Here is a 24,201-nt window from a genome sequence, read left to right on the forward strand (position 1 = left end):
CTCCCCTCCTGCACCGGACTTTACTGAGTTGCAGTATCTGAGGGGAGGGGTCGGTGGGCTTTGGCATGGGCTTTCCCTATGGTGGCGGGGGGGTCGACGACATTTGAGGACATTTTTGCACCTCTGTCTTGATAATAGAATAATGGTTGGGGACAAATTTACCCGCGATAACCGTTTAAAACCTTTATTGTCCTATCAAACCTTTGTTTGGACATGATTACAACACGTGCAACAGTTGATAAACTTTTGGAATTATGACTAACTAAAACAAGAAGTCAGTCGTTTAATGTACTGAAGTAAAAATACTTTAAAGTACTACTTAATTCGTTTTTGGGGGTATCTGTACTTTACTTTACTATTTATATTTTGGCAACTTTTACTTCAGTACATTCCTAATGAAAATAATGTACTTTTTACTCCATACATTTTCCCTAACACCCAAAAGTACTCCTTAAATTTTGACAGGAAAATTACTCTAGTAGTATTTTACTGGTGTCACGATCGTCGTATAGAGTAACCCAAAGTGGCGTGGTGTGAATGCATACTTTAATGATTGACGAAAAACACAAAGTACACTAAACAAAACAAAACAAACGAACAAGACGAACGTGACCGCTATCGAAACTCTGTGCAAACATGCAACATAACATAGACAATAACTCACGAACCACAATACAAAACGGGCTACCTAAATATGGTTCCCAATCAGAGACAATGACAAACACCTGCCACTGATTGAGAACCATATCAGGCCAAAACACATAGAAACAGACTAACTAGACATGCAACATAGAATGCCCACTCATATCACACCCTGACCAAACAAAACATAGAAACAAACAATGCAAATAATGGTCAGAGTGTGACAGTACTCCCCTCCCCCCCTTAAGGTGCGGACTCCGGCCGCAAAACCTACCTATAGGGGAGGGTGTGGGTGGGCATCTGGCCGCGGTGGCGGCTCTGGCGCGGGACGTGGACCCCACTCCACCACTCTGGTGGCTCAGGACAGACGGGAGACTCTGGCGGCTCAGGACAGACGGGAGACTCTGGCGGCTCAGGACAGATGGGAGACTCTGGCGGCTCAGGACAGATGGGAGACTCTGGCGGCTCAGGACAGATGGGAGGCTCTGGCAGCTCAGGACAGACGGGAGACTCTGGCAGTGCTGGGCAGGAGGAAGGCTCTGGCAGCTCTGGGCAGGAGGAAGGCTCTGGCAGCGCTGGACAGGCGGGAGCACCTGTAGGGGTGAGACGGAGAGACAGCCTGGTGCGGGGGGCTGCCAGTGGAGGGCTGGTGCGTGGAGGTGGCACCAGATAGACCGGACCGTGAAGGCGCACTGGAGATCTTGAGCACCGAGCCTGCCCAACCTTACCTGGTTGAATGCTCCCCGTAGCCAGGCCAGTGCGGCGAGGTGGAATAGCCCGCACTGGGCTGTGCTGGTGAACCGGGGACACCATGCATAAGGCTGGTGCCATGTATGCCGGCCCGTAGAGACGCAGATGCGTAGAGCTGGCTTCATGGCACCTGGCTTGATGCCCACTCTAGCCCGGCCAATACGAGGAGCTGGAATGTACCTAACCGGGCTATGCACACGCACCGGGGACACAGTGCGCTCCACCGCATAACACGGTGCCTACCCGGTTCCTCTCTCTCTCCAGTAAGCACAGGAAGTTGGCGCAGGTTTCCTACCTGGCTTCGCCACACTCCCTGTGTTCCCCCCCAATACATTTTTGGGGCTGCCTTTCGGGCTTCCAGCCACGCTGCCGTGCTGCCTCCTCATACCGGCGCCTCTCTGCTTTCGCTGCCTCCAGCTCTGCTTTGGGGCGGCGATATTCCCCTGGCTGTGCCCAGGGTCCTTCCCCGTCCAGAATCTCCTCCCAAGTCCATGAGTCCTGCGTTCTTTGCCGCTGCTGCTGCTGGCCGTTACCACGCTGCTTGGTCCATTGTAGGTGGGTTATTCTGTCACGTTATGTTGCATGTTTGCACAGAGTTTCGATAACGGTCACGTTCGTCTTGTTAGTTTGTTTTGTTTGTTTAGTGTACTTCGTGTTTTTCGTCAATCATTAAAGTATGCATTCACACCACGCTGCGCTTTGGTCTACTCTATACGAGGATCGTGACAACTGAGTGACTTTCAGTTTTACTTGAGTCATTTTCTATTAAGGTATCTTTACTTTTACTCACGTATGACAATTGAGTACTTTTTCCACCACTGAAATTGTGCACCTGGTAAACTTGCAGGCTGGTGTGCAAACAGTGTATCATTATGACCACAGGTTTATCTACTTAAGCCTTTCATATAGAGAATATTTACATTTTCTTAAAGCTCCCTTTACAAAAAAAGATTGCAGAGTGCAGTTTAACTGCAGTACAATGCAGTATAACTGCAGTTCAACTGTAGTACACTGAAGTACACTGCAGTTATTCTGCAATTACTGCGTCCAAAATACCACAGTTCACTGCAGTTACTGCACTTTTACTGCAGTTTCAGAACTGCAATCTTTTTTCGTAAGGGTCTGCATGTACACACACCTATGCACTCACATCCACACGCAAAAGGACACAAATGTAAAAGTTACAAGAGCTGAAAGCACCTGTTTCCAATAGGTCAATCCAGACTCAAAGATTCTACTCCAGCATCATTTTGGGCAGCAAGTGAAGCATGTGACAGTTAGGGATATTTGATGACTTCTTGGCACAGCATTGACTCCTGCTGTGTCTGTGCCCACCTTTCCCATTATGGCAAGAGGCCTCAGGCCTGGCATCCTGAGGCCTGGCATCCTGAGGCTCTGCTGCTGAGATAAAATACATTCCAAACACTATAGTGGACTAAACACTGATCCCCTTTTTTAGGCTTTATTATCTATGCATAGTCACTTTACCCCTACCTACTGTACATGTCCATATTACATCAATTATCTTGACTAACCCGTACCTCCGCACCTTGACTCGGTACCGGTACCCCCTGTATATAGCCTCATTATTGTTATTTTATTGTATTGTATTACTTAATCTTTTTACTTTAGTTTATTTACCAAATATTTTCTTACTCTGCATTGTTGGTTAAGGGCTTGTAAATAAGTATTTCACTGTAAGGTCTACACATGTTATTTTCTTTTTGAACGGTTAAATGGGGATCTGACCAAAAACAACTCTTTTTCCTTCTATACCCCTCTGAAAAGTTTACATCCCTCAAACAATATCAGTCTGAAGAGCATGCTTTTTAAATTTAATTAAGAACAAAATCTTATTTACAATGACGGCCTAATGGGGAACAGTGGGATAACTGCCTTGTTCAGCAGCAGAAAAACAGATTCTTACCTTGTCAGCTCGGGGATTCAATCCAGCAACCTTTCGGTTACTGGCCCAACGCTCTAACCACAAGGCTACCTGCCGCACCTGCCACCCCTGCCGCCTTTTCAGCCTATGATATTAATAAATCACAAATCCCAATAGTATTTTTCTAGGGCCCATTACTCCCCTGTGGTCAATCAAAAGGTAATGGGGGATAATCCCCTAATCCGTCGTTCACACCTGCGGACACCTTTGAACCTTAACAATGAGTCAGGGACCTCCCTTGTTGTGTGCGAGTGATCAACAGCAGCACTGTGGAGACACATGACAAGGGAGGTGCTAATGTTGCCGCTGAATTACAGGACAAGGTGCGAAGTACCCCACAGCGAGGGGTTGTTTGTGTGGGAGGAGGATGTGGAGAGGCTGAGAACCTGTGGCAATATCCCAACCAGACAAAGCACACACAAGACACCCACACTCACACACTCATCTTTTCTATTGTTCACGTTTTTAATCAATGGGACTGCAGATTGATTTGAATGTAGTGGCACTGTACGTAACTTTTGAAAATCCACAGCGTAGAAAGAAAACCCCTCATTTGCAGTCCTTGAGCCACTGAACTGAAATGACCTCCTGGCTATAAACATTGTGTTATTCTAATGAAGTTCCATTCAAGTAACATGCATACATACTTTCACACCCAAAATAGCAAAAAAGAACTATGCAAAGGAACGTGTGTGGTGTATGTGGAGAGACCTCATGCCAAGAACAAAGCCAGTTGTTACCCACATCCAGCTGCCTCAGTCCAAACCATGTCCCAGTCAGAAGTTATGTCTCATGGATTCGGGGTGGAAATAATCCCTTATTCACATGGCTGGATTAATCTAAAGGAAAATACCAAAAGACATGGTTTTCACATGTGGCTAAACTCATATCTTGCCCTATGACAAACACAACTTCTCATTGGGTGTCATTGCTTGCATTTAAATAGTTTCAGTTATGATTTCAAAACAACTTCCCACTGGGCACACACTGGTTCAATCAAATACTGTTTCCATGTAATTTCAATGAAATTACGTTGAACCAACGTTGAATTGACTTCTGTGCCCAATGGGTTCTAACTACCACACATTCAGACATTTTAATTTGGGTTATAATTCAACCACTTTATGTTGGGTTAGAGGATGCTGTGGAAGTTTTATATTTTATAGCTGCTGAGAACAACCATGGAAAACAAAATGCCCTTAACTCTTTAGTGTTACATACACAGCCACATGCTGCCCTCTTGTGAATCAATGTGGTAATCAGGAATGTGAACCAAGACTACAGTAGTATATTTCTTTCCTCCTCACTGATCTAATAAAAAAGTTGTATATGCTCAATATTTGGGCTGGATAATAGTCCATGACTGAGAAGAAGGTCAGGTCAGCTCAACAATGTTGCTTATTATCATTTGCCACAATACTGTACATGGTCCTGAAAGTTTTAATTTTAAATTAGACAGGAATTGACGTAGTTCAGGCAACAGTGGCTAATGCAAATGTTTCATAACAGTATGTGTTACCGCCACTCAGTGTGTATCCATTAGTACTTTTATTATTATGTGTTTTACTTTTCTATTATTTCTCTATTTTCTTTCTGTCTGCATTGTTGTAAGTAAGCATTTCACGGTCCGCTTCATCGGACTACTTCCGTATCGAGCACATCACTGGTACTTCCTGTTTGAGTTTTTGCTTGTAAGCAGGAGGTGTTATGGTCTTATTTGCCAAAGGAAGGGCAAGGTAGAGCCTTGTATGCATTTCTGTTTGTGGAGTAAAGGTGATGGAGAATTGTGTCGCCTCTAAGTGCACAGGTGACATGCTGGTAAAAATTTCCCTGCATTAAAATCACCAGCCAAGAGAAATGATCCCTCTGAATGTGCATTTTTTGTTTGCTTATGGCCCTATACAGCTCATTGAGTAAGGTCTTAGTGCCAGCATTGATTTATCATATTACAGAATTTTTCCATTGGTGCTATGATTGGTTAGCCGGGTCCCAGATCTGTTTGCACTATCATGTCAACTCCTTGTAATATTTGTCATGACAAGAAGTGACAATTCCAGTGGGTCAGAAGATTACATACACTAAGTTGACTGTGCCTTTAAACAGCATGGAAAATTCCAGGAAATTATGTCATGGCTTTAGAAGCTTCTGATAGGCTAACTGACACAATTTGAGTCAATTGGAGGTGTACCTGTGGATGTATTTCAAGGCCTACCTTCAAACTCATTGTCTCTTTGCTTGATATCATGGGAAAATCAAAATAAATCAGCCAAGACCTCCACAAGTCTGGTTCATCCATGGGAGCAATTTCCAAATGCCTGAAGGTACCACGTTCATCTGTACAAATAATTGTACGCAAGTATAAACACCATGGGTGTCACGCCCTGACCATAGAGAGTCTTTTTATTTTTATTAGGTCAGGGAGTGACTAGGGGGGGTGTTCCTATCTAGGTGTTTTATTTTCTATGTTGGCCTGGTATGGTTCCCAATCAGAGGCAGCTGTTTATCTTTGTCTCTGATTGGGGATCATATTTAGGCAGCCATTTCCCCACTGTGTTTTGTGGGATCTTGTTTCTGTGTAGTTGCCTGTGAGCACTGCTTGAGCTTCACGTAATTGTTTATTCTTTTTTTTTTTTGTGCGTTTGACTATCAATAAAATATGTCGAACCGATTCCATGCTGCGCTTTGGTCCGAATGTTCCTACGACGATCGTGACAATGGGACCAAGCAGCCGTCATACCACTCAGGAAGGAGACGAGTCCTGTCTCCTAGAGATGAACATACTTTGGTGCGAAAAGTGCAAAAACAACCTTGTGAAGAGCAGGAGGAAACAGGTACAAAAGTATCTATATCCACAGTAAAGCGAGTCCTATATCAACATAACCTGAAAGGTCACTCAGCAAGGAAGAAGCCACTTCTCCAAAACCACCATAAAAAAGCCAGACTACGGTTTGAAACTGCACATGGGGACAAAGATCAAACTTTTTGGAGAAATGTCCTCTGGTCTGATGAAAAAAAAATAGAACTGTTTGGCCATAATGACCATCATGATGTTTGGAGGAAAAAGGGGGAAGCTTGCATGCCGAAGAACACCATCCCAACTGTGAAGCACGGGGGGTGGCAGCATCATGTTGTGGGGGTGCTTTGCTGCAGGAGGAACTGATGTACTTCACAAAATAGATGGCATCACAAGGGAGGACAATTATGTGGATATATTGAAGCAACATCTCAAGACATCAGTCAGGAAGTCAAAGCTTGGTCGCAAATGGGACTTCCTAATGGACAATGACCCCAAGCATACTTCCAAAGTTGTGGAGAAATGGCTTAAGGACAACAAAGTCAAGGTATTGGAGTGGCCATCACAAATCCCTGACTTCAATCCCATAGAAAATTTGTGGGCAGAACATAAAAAGAGTGTGCGAGCAAGGAGGCCTACAAACCTGACTCAGTTACCCCAGCTGTGTCAGGAGGAATGGGCCAAAATTCACCCAACATATTGTGGGAAGCTTGTGGAAGGCTACCCGAAACGTTTGACCCAAGTTAAACAATTTAAAGGCGACACTACCAAATACTAATTGAGTTTGTGTAAACTTCTGACCCACTGGGAATGTGATGAAAGAAATAAAAGCATAAATAAATAATTCTCTCTGCTATTATTCTGACATTTCACATTCTTAAAATAAAGTGGTGATCCTAACTGATCTAAAACAGGGCATTTTTACAAGGATTAAATGTCAGGAATTGTGTGAAACTGAGTTTAAATGTATTTGGCTAAGGTGTATGTAAACTTCCGACTTCAACTATATACACTACATGTCCAAAAGTATATGGACAACTGCTCGTCAAGCATCTCATTCCCAAATCATGGACATTAATTTGGAGTTGGTCCCCCCTTTGCTGCTATAGCCTCCAATCCTCCTTTAATCTTCTGAGAAGGCTTTCCCCTAGATGTTGAAACATTGCTGCGTGGACTTGCTTCCAATTAGCCACAAGAGCATTAGTGAGGTCGGGCACTGATGTTGGGCGACTAAGCCTGGCTCACAGTCGGCGTTCCAATTCATCCCAAAGGTGTTCAATTGGGTTGAAGTCAGGGCTCTGTGCAGGCCAGTGAAGTTCTTCCACACCGATCTTGACAAACCATTTCTGTATGGACCTCGCGTTCTGCACGGGGGAATTGTCAAGCTGAAACAGGAAAGGGCCTTCACCAAACTGTTGCCACAAAGTTCGAAGCACAGAATCATCTAGAATGTCATTGCGTGCTGTAGTGTTAAGATTTCCCATCACTGGAACTAAGGGACCAAGCCCGAACCATGAAAAACAGCCCCAGACCATTATTCCTACTCCACCAAACTTCACAGTTGACACTATGCATTGGGGCAGGTAGCGTTCTCCTGGCATCCGCCAAACCCAGATTAGTCCGTCGTACTGCCAGATGGTGAAGCGTGATTTATCACTCTAGAGAACGTGTTTCCACTGCTCCAGAGTCCAATGGTGGAGAGCTTTACACAACTCCAGCCGACGCTTGGCATTGCGCATTGTGATCTTAGGCTTGAGTGAGGCTGCTTGGCCATGGAAACCCATTTCATGAAGCTCCCTACAAACAGTTATTGTGCTGACGTTGCTTCCAGGGGCAGTTTGGAACTCGGTCGTGAGTGTTGTAACCGAGGACGGACGATTTTTGCTCACTACGCACTACGCACTTCAGCACTCGGTGGTCCCGTTCTGGCCAAGCAGCCTCACACAAGCCTTGTGTGGCCTACCAATTCGCGCCTGAGCCGTTGGTGCTCCTAGACATTTCCACTTCCAATTCACATAGTGGTGTTTGCCTTAGCAATCTCAATGGAATAAAGACATCCTTCATTCCTGTCATTAATGAAAAACATTGTAATAATACTTAGATAGACATTGCACTAACGCTAGTTAGAAATTGCGCAAGTTAGCAACTTCCTTAAAACTGCACGCAGAGACATGAAATTAGTATCCACAAGTTCATCTGACTCTAAGGAAGTAAATAAAGAGCCTCATTGACAAAATCCCTATGTATCCCTTTAATGTTATACCCCTCACTTCCAAGGCAGTCATAGTCAATGAAATAATAACTGATCATAAACTCTGTGTGCGCCGTGACTGAAATATGACTTAAGCCTGATGAATTTACTGCACTAAATGAGGTCTCTCCTCCTGGTTACACTAATTACCATAAGTCCCACAAATCCCGCAAAGGCGGATGTGTTGCTAACATTTATGACAGCAAATTTAAATTTACGCGAAAAATAATTACTGCATTTTCGTCTTTTGAGGTTCTAGTCATGAAATCTATGCAGCCTATCAATCACTTTTTATAGCTACTGTTTACAAGCCTCCTGTGCCGCACACAGCGTTCCTCACTGAGTTCCCTGAATTTCTATTGGACCTCGTAGTATGGCATTTTTGGTTACGTCAATATTCACATGGAGAAGTCCCAAAGATCTAACATGTCTCGGGACCTACGCATTGCCACAGTCATATCCTGGATCTAGTTTTGTGCCATGGAATAGATATTGTGGATCTAAATGGTTTTCCTCATAATACTGGACTATTGGACCACTATCTTATTATCTTTGCAATCGCAGCAAATAATTCAGTTAGACCCCAACCAAGGATTGTCAAAAGCTGTGCTATAAATTCTTGGACAACCCAAAGATTCCTAGATGCCCTTGCAGACTCCCTCCACCTACCCAAGGACGTCAAAGTACAAAAATCAGTTATCCACCTAACCAAGGATTTAAAACTTAAGTAATACCATAGATGTAGTCACACTGCTCAAAGCAAAAAGCCAACAAAGAAAATTGTCACAAGAAATTAGCTCCCTGGTATGCAGAAAATAACTAAGACATGAAGCAAGCTTCCAGATTTCTTTTACGGAAATGGCACGCCACCAGATTGGAAGTCTTTGGACTAGCTTGAAAAGACAGTACTGTGCAATATTGAAAAGCCCTCACTGCTGCTCGATTAGCCTACCTTTCCAACCTGATAGATGAGAATAAAAACAATCCAATATTTATTTTTGATACTGTCGCGAAGTTACATTCCCAAGCAGCATTCCCCGAGTGAAGACGGCCTTCACTTCAGCAGTGATGAATTCATGAACTTCTTCAATGAAAAGATCATGATCAAACAAATTACGGACTCCTCTTTGAATATGCGTATTTCTCCAAAACTCAGTTGTCCCGAGTCTGCACAGAACTGCCAGGACAGATCAATGGAGACACTAGAGTTTTTTTTATCCTGTATCTTTTGACACATTCACTAAAATAGTCATAGCCTCTAAACCTTCCAGCTGTCTACTGGACCCTATTCCAACTAAACTACTAAAAGAGCTACTTCCTGTGCTTGTTCCTCCTATGTTGAACACAATTAACTGCTCCCTATTCTCTGTGTACCAAACTCACTAAAAGTGTCAGTAATTAAAATCTAATGAAAAAGCCCAACCTTGACCACAAAAAAAGAAAACAAATAAAAAAATGTCCATTTATTCTACAAATATGAAAAGAAATACAAATAAGACAAATGTATATATCAACTCTCCCATTCCTCTCAACATTTACCAAAAAAATCGGTTGCCCAGCAACTCACTGCCTTCCTGAAGATAAATCATGTATACAAAATGCTACAGTCTGGTTTTACACCCCATCAGAGTATTGAGACTGCACTCGTGAAGGAGGTGAATTACATTTTAATGGAGTCAGACCAGGGCTCAGCATCTGTCCTCGTGCTCCTAGACCTTAGCACCGCTTTCGACACCATCGATCACCACATTCTTTTGGAGAGATTGGAAACCCTAATTGGTCTACGTGGTCAAGTTCTTGCCTGTTTTAGATCTTATCTGTCAGAAAGATATCAGTCCCTGTTGGAGCTAGGAACACAAGCATTTCGCTACACCATCAATAACATCTACATGTGACCAAAACAATTTGATTTGATTTGGATGGTTTGTTCTCAGAAAAATCTATGGAAAGTTTTGGTGTTCCTCAAGGTTCCATTCTATACCACTATTGTTCTCACTATATATGCTACCTCTTGGTGATGTCATTCAGAAACACAATGTCAACTTTCACTGCTATGCCACTGACACAGATGTACATTTCGATGAAACATGATGAAGCCCCAAAATTGCCTACCCTAGGAGGCCTGTGTTTAAGACATATGGAAGTCAATGGTTGCAAATGTTTCACTCTGACAAAACAGAGATGCTAGTTCTAGGTCCCAAGAAACAAAGAGATCTGTTTTCTGATCTGACAATGAATCTCAATGGTTGTACAGTCATCTCAAATTAAACTGTGAAGGACCTTGGCTCTGAAGATAGACGGGGGGCAATCAATTCGCATATGGTGTCCAGGGCACAGCTGGGGCTGAAGGTGGTCTATAGCAAGTGGCAACGGTGAGAGACATGTTTCAGAAAAGGTGGATTAAGAAGCTTGAATTGTTTGGGCACAGACCTGGATAGTATTACAGAACACTACAGGCTATCTCTGCAGTAGATTGCCCCCTTTGGCAGTTCTATCTTGTCGGAAAATTTTATTGCTAGCGGATTTTTGGTGGACTTCCTAAGCCAGGATTCAGACACGGCTAGGACATCCAGGTTGGCAGAGTGTGCTAAAGCAGTGAATAAAACAAACTTAGGGGGGAGGCTTCTAATGTTAACATGCATGAAACCAAGGCTTTTATGCTTACAGAACTCAACAAATGAGAGCGTCTGGGCAATGGGAGTGGAGCTAGGCGTTGCAAGGCCTGGATTAATCTCTACATCACCAGAGGAACAGAGGAGGTGTAGGATAAGGGTACGGCTAAAGTCTATAAGAACTGGTCGTCTAGTGCATTCGGAACAGAGAGTAAAAGGAGCAGGTTTCTGGGAGCGGATGTACAAGGCATAATGTACAGACAATGGTATGGTAGGATGTGAATACAGTGGAGGTAAACCTAGGAGTGACGATGAGAGAGACACCATTTAAACCAGGTGAGGTCACCGCATCTGTGGGAAGTGGAACAAAAGTGCTAGCTAAGGCATATTGAGCAGGGCTGACTGGAGGCTCTACTGTGAAATAAGACAATAATCACTAACCAAAACAGCAATGGACAAGGCATATTGACATTAGGGAGAGGCATGCGTAGCCGAGTGATCATAGGGTCCAGTGAGTAGCTAGGCGAACTGGAGACACGGCGATTCAGACAGCTAGCGGGCCGGGGCTAGCAGGCTAGCAGAACTGCCTTAGGGGGACGTCGCAACGGAAGAGTCTGTTGTAGCCCCCTCGGACAGTTACGTCGGCAGACCAGTCATGATGTATCGGCAGGGCTCCATGTAGGCAGTAAAAGGGTCCAGGCCAATTGGCAAAATGGGTATTGTAGCCCAAGAAATTGGCTGATGGACCTCTTCAGCTAGCCGGGAGGGGGGCCTAGCTCGGGGCTAGCTCCAGGCTAACTGGTGCTTGCTTCGGGACAGAGACGTTAGCCAGGATAAGCCACTTGGATAGCAGCTAGCTAGCTGCAATGATCCGGTGTAAAGGTTCAGAGCTTGCGGTAGGAATCCGGAGATGTGGAGATGTTGTAGAGGGGGAAAAAACAGTCTGACTGCTACGCCATCTTGCATTACCAGGACATGTACTCAGAACATGCACTGACAAACTGGCAAGTGTCTTCACTGAGTCTGTAATACCTACATGTTTCAAGCAGACCACCATAGTCCCTGTAGCACTCACGTCTGTAGCCATGAAATGCTTTGAAAGGCTGGTCATGGCTCACATCAACACCATTATCCCAGACCCTCTCCAATTCGCATATCGCGCCAACAGATACACAGATGATGCAATCTCTATTGCACTCCACACTGCCCTTTCTCACTTGGACAAAAGAAACACCTACTTGAGAATGTTATTCATTGACTACAGCTCAGCGTTCAACACCATAGTGCCCTCAACGCTCATCCCTAAGCTAAGGACCCAAGTACAAAACTCCTCCCTCTGCAACTGGATCCTGGTTTTCCTGGCGGGCTGCCCCCAGGTGGTAAGGGAAGGCAACAGCACGACTCTGAGTTTGAGTATATACAGTCACCTCTCATGGCAGACCTTGTGGATCTGCTGCCATATGTTTGGATTTTCTGTTTAACAAAAATACTGTGGAGGGGGAGCCAGGCAATTTAGGATCTTGAATACAAGACATGCATCAGTGTATTGCACAAGATTTTCCAAACTCAGGAGCTCATGCTTTCTGAGGATGTAACAGTGATGATGGCTATTGGGCTTTCTATCAAGCACTCTGAGAGCCTGATTGTAGACAGACTGAATAGGTTTTAATGTTGTACAGCAAGCAGCTCTAACACCATCGTTAAGTTTGCCGACGATACAGCGGTGGTAGGCCTGATCACCGACAACAATAGACAGCCAATAGGGAGGAGGCCAGAGACCTGGCAGTGTCGTGCCAGGACAACAACCTCTCCCTTAATGTGATCAAATCAAATCAAATGTATTTATATAGCCCTTCGTACATCAGCTGATATCTCAAAGTGCTGTACAGAAACCCAGCCTAAAACCCCAAACAGCAAGCAATGCAGGTGTAGAAGCACGGCGGCTAGGAAAAACTCATTAGAAAGGCCAAAACCTAGGAAGAAACCTAGAGAGGAACCAGGCTATGTGGGGTGGCCAGTCCTCTTCTGGCTGTGCCGGGTGGAGATTATAACAGAACATGGCCAAGATGTTCAAATGTTCATAAATGACCAGCATGGTCGAATAATAATAAGGCAGAACAATTGAAACTGGAGCAGCAGCATGGCCAGGTGGACTGGGGACAGCAAGGAGTCATCATGTCAGGTAGTCCTGGGGCATGATCCTAGGGCTCAGGTCCTGCGAGAGAGAGAAAGAAAGAGAGAAGGAGAGAATTAGAGAACGCACACTTAGATTCACACAGGACACCAAATAGGACAGGAGAAGTACTCCAGATATAACAAACTGACCCTAGCCCCCCGACACATAAACTACTGCAGCATAAATACTGGAGGCTGAGACCGGAGGGTCAGGAGACACTGTGGCCACATCCGAGGACACCCCCGGACAGGGCCAAACAGGAAGGATATAACCCCACCCACTTTGCCAAAGCACAGCCCCCACACCACTAGAGGGATATCTTCAACCACCAACTGACCATCCTGAGACAAGGCTGACTATAGCCCACAAAGATCTCCGCCATGGCACAACCCAAGGGGGGGCGCCAACCCAGACAGGATGACCACATCAGTGAATCAACCCACTCAGGTGACGCACCCCTTACAGGGACGGCATGAGAGAGCCCCAGTAAGCCAGTGACTCAGCCCCTGTAACAGGGTTAGAGGCAGAGAATCCCAGTGGAAAGAGGGGAACCGGCCAGGCAGAGACAGCAAGGGCGGTTCGTTGCTCCAGAGCCTTTCCGTTCACCTTCCCACTCCTGGGCCAGACTACACTCAATCATATGACCCACTGAAGAGATGAGTCTTCATTAAAGGCTTAAAGGTTGAGACCGAGTTTGCGTCTCTGACATGGGTAGGCAGACCGTTCCATAAAAATGGAGCTCTATAGGAGAAAGCCCTGCCTCCAGCTGTTTGCTTAGAAATTCTAGGGACAATTAGGAGGCCTGCGTCTTGTGACCGTAGCGTACGTGTAGGTATGTACGGCAGGACCAAATCAGAGAGATAGGTAGGAGCAAGCCCATGTAATGCTTTGTAGGTTAGCAGTAAACCCTTAAAATCAGCCCTTGCTTTGACAGGAAGCCAGTGTAGGGAGGCTAACACTGGAGTAATATGATCACATTTTTTGGTTCTAGTCGGGATTCTAGCAGCCATATTTAGCACCAACTGAAGTTTATTTAGTGCTTTACCCGGGTAGCCGGAAAGTAGAGCACTGCAGTAGTCTAACCTAGAAGTGACAAAAGCATGGATGAATTTTTCTGCATAATTTTTGGACAGAAAGTTTCTGATTTTTGCAATGTTATGTAGATGGAAAAAAGCTGTCCTTGAAATGGTCTTGATATGTTTTTCAAAAGAGAGATCAGGGTCCAGAGTAACGCCGAGGTCCTTCACAGTTGATGGATCTAGCAGATCCTGGCTGGCTGGTGGTTCCGGCAGATCCTGGCTGACTGGCAGATCCTGGCTGAATGGCAGATCCTGGCAGACTGGCGGATCCTGGCTGACTGACGGCTCTGGCAGACCCTGGCTGACTGGCGGATCCCGGCAGACTGGCGGATCCCGGCAGACTGGCGGATCCCGGCAGACTGGCGGATCCCGGCAGACTGGTGGATCCTGGCAGACTGGCAACACTTGCGGCGCTGGGCAGACTGGCGGCACTGGCGGCACTGGGCAGACTGGCGGCGCTGGGCAGACTGGCGGCGCTGGGCAGACTGGCGGCACTGGTGGCGCTGTGCAGACTGGTGGTCTGAACGTGACACCTATGTTGCAGAAGATTAATTAAAATATTTTTTCTGAATATTAAACAACAAAAAAATATTTTATGGGGGTTAGCATCAGTGACAGAGATGACAACAGACAACAGCCTACTCAAAAACAGACATATTTTAGCCTCTAAAAATACATGTTCAATACAAACATTTGTAAAATATAGAGAATTATTCATTTGAAAATCCCCAAGAAAAACATAACCATTCAATCTAATCGGACGGAGTTGACGTTAGACAAAAATCTGACAGAGTTTTTGTTTAATGGTGTTGGCACATTTTTCATCTTCATTCAAGTGGTATACACAGTAGCAATTTTGCTTTTCCTCAGTTGCATTCAGACTTTAAAACCTAATTAAAATAAACATATTTGACAATTCATATTATATCTTAATCTATCAGGGAGATGAAGTTTACAGTTTATGGTTGTGACCATGGTGATATATTGTTTGTATAAATTTATCAAAAGTAAAGGACTTTACAGAGCATAAAGAAGAGGTCCTTATGGTATAGCTGGCCAAATCTCCGGACAATTGTTTTTAGGAATCACAGTTATAATATAAATATTCTTTAAAGACAGAGGGTTATTGCAACAAACTACATAAGATCCTTTTTCAATTACTATAAATATTGCCCGTTTTTAGAATTGAAAACACTTTTTTGGAGAGTTTGAAATTAGGATCCTTTGCTCTAGTCTGTAATTACTCTAGCGAGTAATATACTCGGAAGCGGCGGGTGGGGTTCATGCCTCCTAAGTTGGACTAAAAGACCGCTCTGAGTGCCTCTCCTTCGCCGGCGTTGTTTTGCGTCGGCCACTGGAATCAGTTTACTTGCCCTGGGTGGTACGGACAAAGGATCTGCTTCGGGGAAGTCGTATTCCTGGTCGTAATGCTGGTAGTGCTGGTGAGTTACCGCCTCTCTGATATCCAATAGTTCTTACCTGCTGTATGTAATAACACCAAAATGCAGCGTGGTTTCGTTGATTCATGTTTAATAACAAAAAGATTAACATGAACACTACAAAACAATAAACGTGGAAAAACCAAAAACAGCCCTATCTGGTGCAAAACACAGAGATTAGGAACAATCACCCACAAACACACAGTGAAACCCAGGCTAACTAAATATGGTTCCCAATCAGAGACAATGACACGTCCTGACCAACACTAAAACAAGGAAAACACATACGAACGATGGTCAGAAAGTGACAGAACCCCCCCCCAATCAGAGACAATGACTAACACCTGCCTCTGATTGAGAACCATATCAGGCCCAAACACAGAAACAGACAAACAAGGTCTGTGACAGTACTGCCCCCCCCCCCCCCCCCCCCCAAGGTGCGGACTCCGAACGCACAACCTAAACCTATAGGGGAGGGTCTGGGTGGGCATCTGTCCGCGGTGGCGGCTCTGGCGCTGGACGTGGACCCCACTCCATAAATATCTTAGTCCACCTCCTTAGCGTCCCTTGAGTGGCGACCCTCGCCGCTAACCTTGGCCTAGGAAACCTAACAACGGGCCCCACTGGACTGAGGGGCAGCTCCGGACTGAGGTAGCTCAGGACTGAGGGGTAGCTCGGGACTGAGGGGAAGCTCGGGACTGAGGGGAAGCTCGGGACTGAGAGGAAGCTCCAGCAGGTTGATGGATCTAGCAGATCCTGGCTGGCTGGTGGTTCCGGCAGATCCATAACATAACATTTTCTGAGCTAACAATGTAAGAAATAATACATAAAAATAAAAAAATACTGCAAAGTTTCATAAGAACTAGAAGCGAGACAGCTCTCTCTGTTGACATCATCTTTTCAATTATTTAAAATTCTAGCTGCATTATCTCTGCTACAGGACGTTGAGGTCACCTCGCTACCTGATGACAGCATCAGCTGTATGAATTTCATTCCGCCCACCATGCCAGGAAACTTCCACATTCAAGGATCCTGGACCAATGACGTGAGTGATTGTCACTATAAGTTGAATCAGGTTGGAAGTAGTCCTGGTTTGGAACAACAGTATGCACAGCTCTCCAGGACCATGGTTGGTGACCGCTGTCTTAATTGCTTTCTGTGTGCCCTAACCAAAGGTGCAGTGCTGGGAGGTGCAGGACAATGTGCCGACCATCCCTAATACCCTGACTACACCGCTCGTGTCGAGCGTCTGCGTTGCCGAGGGCTAAAATAGAAGTCATTCCTATTTCTGACGCAGATTGCGCTGCAAGTCCTGCCTCTCTCATCTCCTCATTGGTTTATAGAAGCAGGTACCCACGTTCCATCTCCTCATTGGTTATACCCACATGGGTGATTGAAAGGCAAACTGTTTTGCCGGTTGTCGAGGAAATACCATGAAAGTGTAGATGCCAATCACCATTTAAGTTTAAACACGAACAAGCCTGGAAGGAGGAGAGATGACTAGAAACGATTCGGTTGACCGTTTTGTGTGGATTCATTGTCGGAGTAGAGGACCTTGTGCATTTAAGGTAAAATTACAACTCAATGTTTATATCCCAGGACAAATTAACTAGCAACAGCAAGCTAGCTAAATAGGACAAATTAGCTAGAAAGTGCAAGCTAACTAGCTAAATTGCCATACATGTTTAATGCTTTTCGACCTGTCTCCAAATTAATGTAATTGGTTCAGAGTTTGTTATATTTTAACCTGCATGTCGTGATCGCATTTGGTGTAGGGGGACAAAATAAATGTATGCACGATTGCCCACAATGGCGCACGCGCGCAGACGGTTTGGGTTCCGTGGCCCAGCAGATGCACACTGGTCATGTACTGGACATTTGCTGGAGTGATGAAAGCCTGGCATAACACACTAGAACTGCAAGCACAGAGAATTATGAACATACTATTGTTCACACAGCTACTGCCTTATGACTACAATACATTTAAGATGCTGGATGAGCAATGAGAAACAATGCTATGTCGGTGTATTGGAAATGGGAATAATAAATACCTGGATTCCAGGGTCTGATTATACACTTTTCTGTTTAAACAGGATAGAAACAAAGTATTGTTGGCTTCCTGTGACAAGACAGCTAAGATGTGGGACCTGAACAGAAACCAGGTTGAACAGGTAACAACCTCCTCTCTCTTTTCAACCATGTTGCCCTTTCAGACTAATAACATAAGGATGATGATAAAATGATCTTGATGAAAACCCACGTTTACCCCCTAGCACGATGGCACTGGATAAAAACTACTAACTACAGATGTATTATGACGGGCAGCTGGGACAGAACACTGAACATTTGAGAATCGTCATCTCTCAGAATGTTATAAAGTGCACTTTCGAAGTCATTGGTTCTAATTACAAAAGGAGGATGTTAGATGTGATTATCTTCTTCCCTCATCTCTTGTCCCCCCTTCAGTTCTAGGACACATGCTCCCCCAATCCCATAATGTCTCTGCAGATGCCAGAGAGAAGCTAGTGTGCATATGTGGTGTACCCCATAGCTGTCACGGCTTTCTTCTGTTGAAGGAGAGGCGGAGCAAAACGCAGCGTGGTTATTTTGATACATCTTTAATGAAGATGATAAATGAACAATATACAAAACCAAGAAACGTGAAAAACCGAAAACAGCCCTATCTGGTGTAACAAACACAAAGACAGGAACAATCACCCACAAAACCCAACACAAAATAGGCTACCTAAATATGGCTCCCAATCAGAGACAATGACTAACACCTGCCTCTGATTGAGAACCATATCAGGCCCAAACACAGAAACAGACAAACAAGGTCTGTGACAGTACTGCCCCCCCCCCCCTCCCCCCCAAGGTGCGGACTCCGAACGCACAACCTAAACCTATAGGGGAGGGTCTGGGTGGGCATCTGTCCATGGTGGCGGCTCTGGTGCTGGACGTGGCCCCCACTTCACCATAGTCTTATAGTCCGCCCCATTGTCCGCTTCCGTGGCCTCCTAACCACGGCGACCCTTCTAAATGAACCCACTGGACTGAGGGGCAGCTCAGGACAGAGGGGCAGCTCGGGACAGAGGGGCAGCTCGGGACAGAGGGGCAGCTCGGGACTGGCTGACGACTCTGGCAGATCCTTGCAGACTGGCGGTCCTTGCAGACTGGCGGCACTGGCGGCTCCTTGCAGACTGGCGGCACTGGCGGCTCCTTGCAGACTGGCGGCACTGGCGGCTCCTTGCAGACTGGCGGCACTGGCGGCTCCTTGCAGACTGGCGGCACTGGCGGCTCCTTGCAGACTGGAGGCACTGGCGGCTCCTTGCAGACTGGCGGCACTGGCGGCTCCTTGCAGACTGGCGGCACTGGCGGCTCCTTGCAGACTGGCGGCACTGGCGGCTCCTTGCAGACTGGCGGCACTGGCGGCTCCTTGCAGACTGGCGGCACTGGCGGCTCCTTGCAGACTGGTGGCGCTGGCGGCGCTGGGCAGACGGGTGGCACTGGCGGCGCTGGGCAGACGGGCGACTCTGATGGCGCTGGGCAGACTGGCGACTCTGATGGCGCTGGGCAGACTGGCGACTCTGATGGCGCTGGGCAGACGGGTAGCTCCGGCGACGCTGGAGAGGAAGGCTCTGACAGCGCTGTACTGAGGAGCTCTGGCGCCTCTGGAATGAGGGGATCTGGCACCTCTGGACTGAGGGGCGGGAGCACTGGCAGCGCCGGACAGGCGGGAGACTCCGGCTGCGCTAGAAAGGAGGAAGGCTCTAGCAGCGCTGGACAGGCGGGACGCACTATAGGCCTGATGCGTGGTGCCAGCACTGGTGGTACTGGGCCGAGGACACGCACCTCAGGGCGAGTGCGGGGAGCTGCCACTGGAGGGCTGATGCGTGGAGGTGGTACCGGATAGACAGGACCGTGCAGGCGCACTGGAGCTCTAGAGCACCGAGCCTGCCCAACCTTACCTGGTTGAATGCTCCCGGTCGCCCTGCCAGTGCGGCGAGGTGGAATATCCCGCACTGGGCTATGCAGGCGAACCGGGGACACCATGCGCAAGGCTGGTGCCATGTAAGCCGGCCCAAGGAGACGCACTGGAGACCAGATGCGTAGAGCCGGCTTCATGGCACTTGGCTCGATGCCCACTCTAGCCCGGCTGCACCGGGCTATGCACCCGCACTGGGGACACCGTGCGCTCCACAGCATAACACGGTGCCTGCCCGGTCTCTCTCGCCCTCCGGTATAAGCACAGGAAGTTGGCTCAGGTTCCTACCTGGCTTCGCCATACTTCCTGTGTGCCCCCCCAATACATTTTTGGGGCTGCCTCTCGGGCTTCCTTGCCAGCCGTGTTCGCTTCGCCAACCTCATTCTCCTGTAACCTTCCTCACACTGCTCCATCCAATCCCAGGCGGGCTCCGGCACTCTCCCTGGGTCGACCGCCCACCTGTCTATCTCCTCCCAAGTTGTGTATTCCAGATTCTGCTCCCATGTCCCGAAATCCTGACATCGCTGTTGCTGTTGCCCGTTACCATGCTGCTTGGTCCTGTTGGGGTGGGTGATTCTGTCACAGGTCAGGGGATTCTTCTGTTATTGTCACGGGATTCTTCTGTTGAAGGAGAGGCGGACCAAAACGCAGCGTGGTTATTTTGATACATCTTTAATGAAGATGATAAATGAACAATTTACAAAACCAAGAACCGTGAAAAACCGAAAACAGCCCTATCTGGTGTAACAAACACAAAGACAGGAACAATCACCCACAATACCCAACACAAAACAGGCTACCTAAATATGGCTCCCAATCAGAGACAATGACTAACACCTGCCTCTGATTGAGAACCATATTTAGGTAGCCTGTTTGGTGTTGGGTTTTGTGGGTGATTGTTCCTGTCTTTGTGTTTGTTACACCAGATAGGGCTGTTTTCGGTTTTTCACGTTTCTTGTTTTTGTATATTGTTCTATTTTCATCCTTATTAAAGATGTATCTAAATATCCACGCTGCGTTTTGGTCCGCCTCTCCTTCAACAGAAGAATCCCGTGACAATAACAGTGCTGGCCATAGCAGAGAGAGGCCTTCCCTTTCCTTTTCTCTTAATCACGTATTGTTTCTCTCTCTCTCTGTATACTGTTCATCTTAACATCATCCTGAGCATTTGCAGCATCGGTTCTTCATGAATGACCTCTGAATGCCCTTGTTGAACATTCTCTACAGCATTGCTGTGTGGAAATATTTAAGGCCAAGCGGGCTTTACACGGGCTTTGCACTGGGGGTCGCATGGCTATCCACTACATTAACCCCCCAAACCTGTGTGGCCACATAGAAGACTCAAGTTTTGGAATTCAAAGAAGATTATTGAATTGTGATGTACCTGTCTATGGGTTTTTTGTTGCAAATCGAAGGACAACTTTATCTTTAAGTGTCACAGGTCCAATGGCACCAACACTGCTACCCTACGACCCTGTTACTGGAGAGCTACCCTCCTGTAGGTTTTCACTCCAACCCCATTTGTAACTGACCTGATTCAGTTTATCAACCAGGTAATTATTAGAATCAGGTGTGCTAGATTACGGTTGGACCGAAAACCTACAGGACGGTAGCTCTCCAGGAACAGGGTTGGCGAGACCTGCTGTATATACTGTATGTTGCCTTGTCTTTATTCAGTAATGCAATGGTGCCTTTCTTTACATGAGTAGTTGTCAATTAGTCTCAAACTAAACAACGTAGCATTGATCTCTCTCCCTACCATATTTTCTACGTCTTTCTCTCTCTTAACTCCCCCCCTCTCTCTTGCTCTCCCTCCATTTCTCCCCCTCTACCTCACTCTCTCAGGTGAATGCTATCTCCTTCCACCCTGTCCACGGTACAATATCCACTGTGGGACCTGACAGATGCTTCATCTTCTGGTACAAAGATGCCCGCACCAAGTTAAAGACCTCAGAGCAGCTGGACATTCTAATCACCACTTGCTGCTTCCACAACAACGGCAACATATTCGCCTACACCTCCAGCTACGATTGGTCAAAGGTGAGATTAATGATTTCACTAAATTAATAAATCTACTGTATGCCTATTGTATTGTCTTATACCCGTTTGTGTTAGCACTCTAATGCAGTCAGTTGCTAACTCATGTCATCTCTGAACACCCAGGAGCATGAATACTACAATTCCCAGAAAAATACAAAATACATTTTCCTGCCGAATGCTGCTGAGGAACAAGATATGGTGAGAGAGGGACAGTTGTTGTCTGTAACCTGGGGCTGCCCCCCTTCCTCAGTGCTGTTGTGACACTCGCTGGGACCTTCATCACTATCCCATGGTTGTTCGAATGCAGGGAGGCAGGCTGTCACTAGTTTTGCTCTGTTAAAAGTAGTGTGATAGATTTTTTCAGTGCTGCTGCGTAGTGCTAAGTTTGAGGTTGCAGGTGTACTGACTTGAAGTCAGGCTGTCAGTTTTGGTTTAACCTATGCTGTGCATATAGGCTCCCTTAGCCCATGAAGGGTCAGTGATTTCCTGGAATGGAGAAGACTCGATTTGATAACTGAATTTTTAGGAAAAAGAAGGATTTTCAGTGCCTTTCTAAACACCTGAACCTATGCCTTGGCATGGTGTTGCATACTGAGCATGGACCAATCAGAGGAGACTACTCGCCCAGTATTGATGACAGCTGTGTGACTATTTTTTTTATTTCACTTTAATTTCACCTTTATTTAACCAGGTAGGCCAGTTGAGAACAAGTTCTCATTTACAACTGCGATCTGGCCAAGATAAAGCAAAGCAGTGTGACACAAACAACAACACAGAGTTACACATGGAATAAACAAACATACAGTCAATAACACAATAGAACAAAAAGTCTATATACAGTGTGTGCAAATGGCATGAGGCGGTAAGGCAATAAATAGGCCATAGTAGCGAAGTAATTACAATTTAGCAAATTAACACTGGAGTGATAGATGTGCAGATGATGATGTGCAAGTAGAAATACTGGTGTGCAAAAGAGAAAAAAAATTACATTTAAAAAGAAAAACAATATGGGGATGAGGTAGGTAGATTGGATGGGCTATTTACAGATGGGCTGTGTACAGCTGCAGCGATCGTTAAGTTGCTCAGATAGCTGATGCTTAAAGTTAGTGAGGGACAGAAAAGTCTCCAACTTCAGCGATTTTTGCAATTCTTTCCAGTCATTGGCAGCAGAGAACTGGCGGCCAAAAGTGGTGTTGGCTTTGGGGATGACCAGAGAGATATACCTGCTGGAGTGCATGCTACAGGTGGATGTTGTTATGGTGACCAGTGAGCTGAGATAAGGCAGAGCTTTACCTAGCAATAACTTATAGATGACCTGGAACCAGTGGGTCTGGCGACGAATATGTAGCGAGGGCCAGCCGATGAGACAATACAGGTCGCAGGGGTGGGTGGTATATGGGGCTTTGGTGACAAAATGGATGGCACTGTGATAGACTGAATCCAGATTGCTGAGTAGATTGTTGGAGGCTATTTTTGTAAATGATATCGTCGAGGATCGGTAGGATGGTCAGTTTTACGAGGGTATCTTTGGCAGCGTTAGTGATGGAAATTTTGTTTTGAAATAGGAAGCAGATTCTAGATTTAATTTTGGATTGGAGATGTTTAAAAACCTCTTTGAGCTTCGACAACAACCGGTGAAATTGCAGAGCACGAAATTGAGTCTGGAAGGAGAGTTTACAGTCTAACCAGACACCTAGTTATTTGTAGTTGTCCACATATTCTAAGTCAGAACCATCCAGAGTAGTGATGCTAGTCAGCGGGTGGGTGCGGGCAGCGATCGGTTGAAAAGCATGCATTTAGTTTTACTAGCGTTTAAGAGCAGTTGGAGGCCACGGAAGGAGTGCTGTATGGCACTGAAACTCGTTTGGAGGTTTGTTAACACAGTGTCCAAAGAAGGGCCAGATGTATACAGAATGGTGTCGTCTGCATAGAGGTGGATCAGGAAATCACCAGCAGCAAGAGCGACATCGTTGATATATAGAGAAAAAATAGTCGGCCCGAGAATTGAACTCTGTGGCACCCCCATAGAGACTGCCAGAAGTCCGGACAACAGGCCCTCCAATTTGACACACTGAACTCTATCTGAGAAGTAGTTGGAGCACCAGGCGAGGCAGTCATTTGAGAAACCAAGGCTGTTGAGTCTGCCAGTAAGAATACGGTGATTAACAAAGTCGAAAGCCTTGGCCAGGTCGATGAAGACGGTTGCACAGACTGTCTTTTATCAATAGCGGTTATGATATCGTTTAGTACCTTGAGAGTGGCTGAGGTACACCCGTGACCAGCTCTCTGTATACTCTGTATACTCGTCGCAAGACCCACTGGTTGATGCTTATTTATAAAACCCTCTTAGGCCTCACTCCCCCCTATCTGAGATATTTACTGCAGCCCTCATTCTCCACATACAACACCCATTCTGCCAGTCACATTCTGTTAAAGGTCCCCAAAGCACACACATCCTCTTTTCAGTTTGCTGCAGCTAGCGACTGGA

At 46.1% G+C, this 24,201-nt stretch overlaps 1 pseudogene; it reads left to right on the top strand.

The window, feature by feature from the left end:
- The first annotated feature begins 4,696 nt into the window (after positions 1-4,696).
- Positions 4,697-21,974, top strand: LOC109876759 (mRNA export factor-like; annotated as a pseudogene).
- Positions 21,975-24,201: the final 2,227 nt, after the last annotated feature.

Source organism: Oncorhynchus kisutch, linkage group LG1, assembly GCF_002021735.2.
Source record: "Oncorhynchus kisutch isolate 150728-3 linkage group LG1, Okis_V2, whole genome shotgun sequence".
In the NCBI taxonomy this organism is placed as follows: domain Eukaryota; kingdom Metazoa; phylum Chordata; class Actinopteri; order Salmoniformes; family Salmonidae; genus Oncorhynchus; species Oncorhynchus kisutch.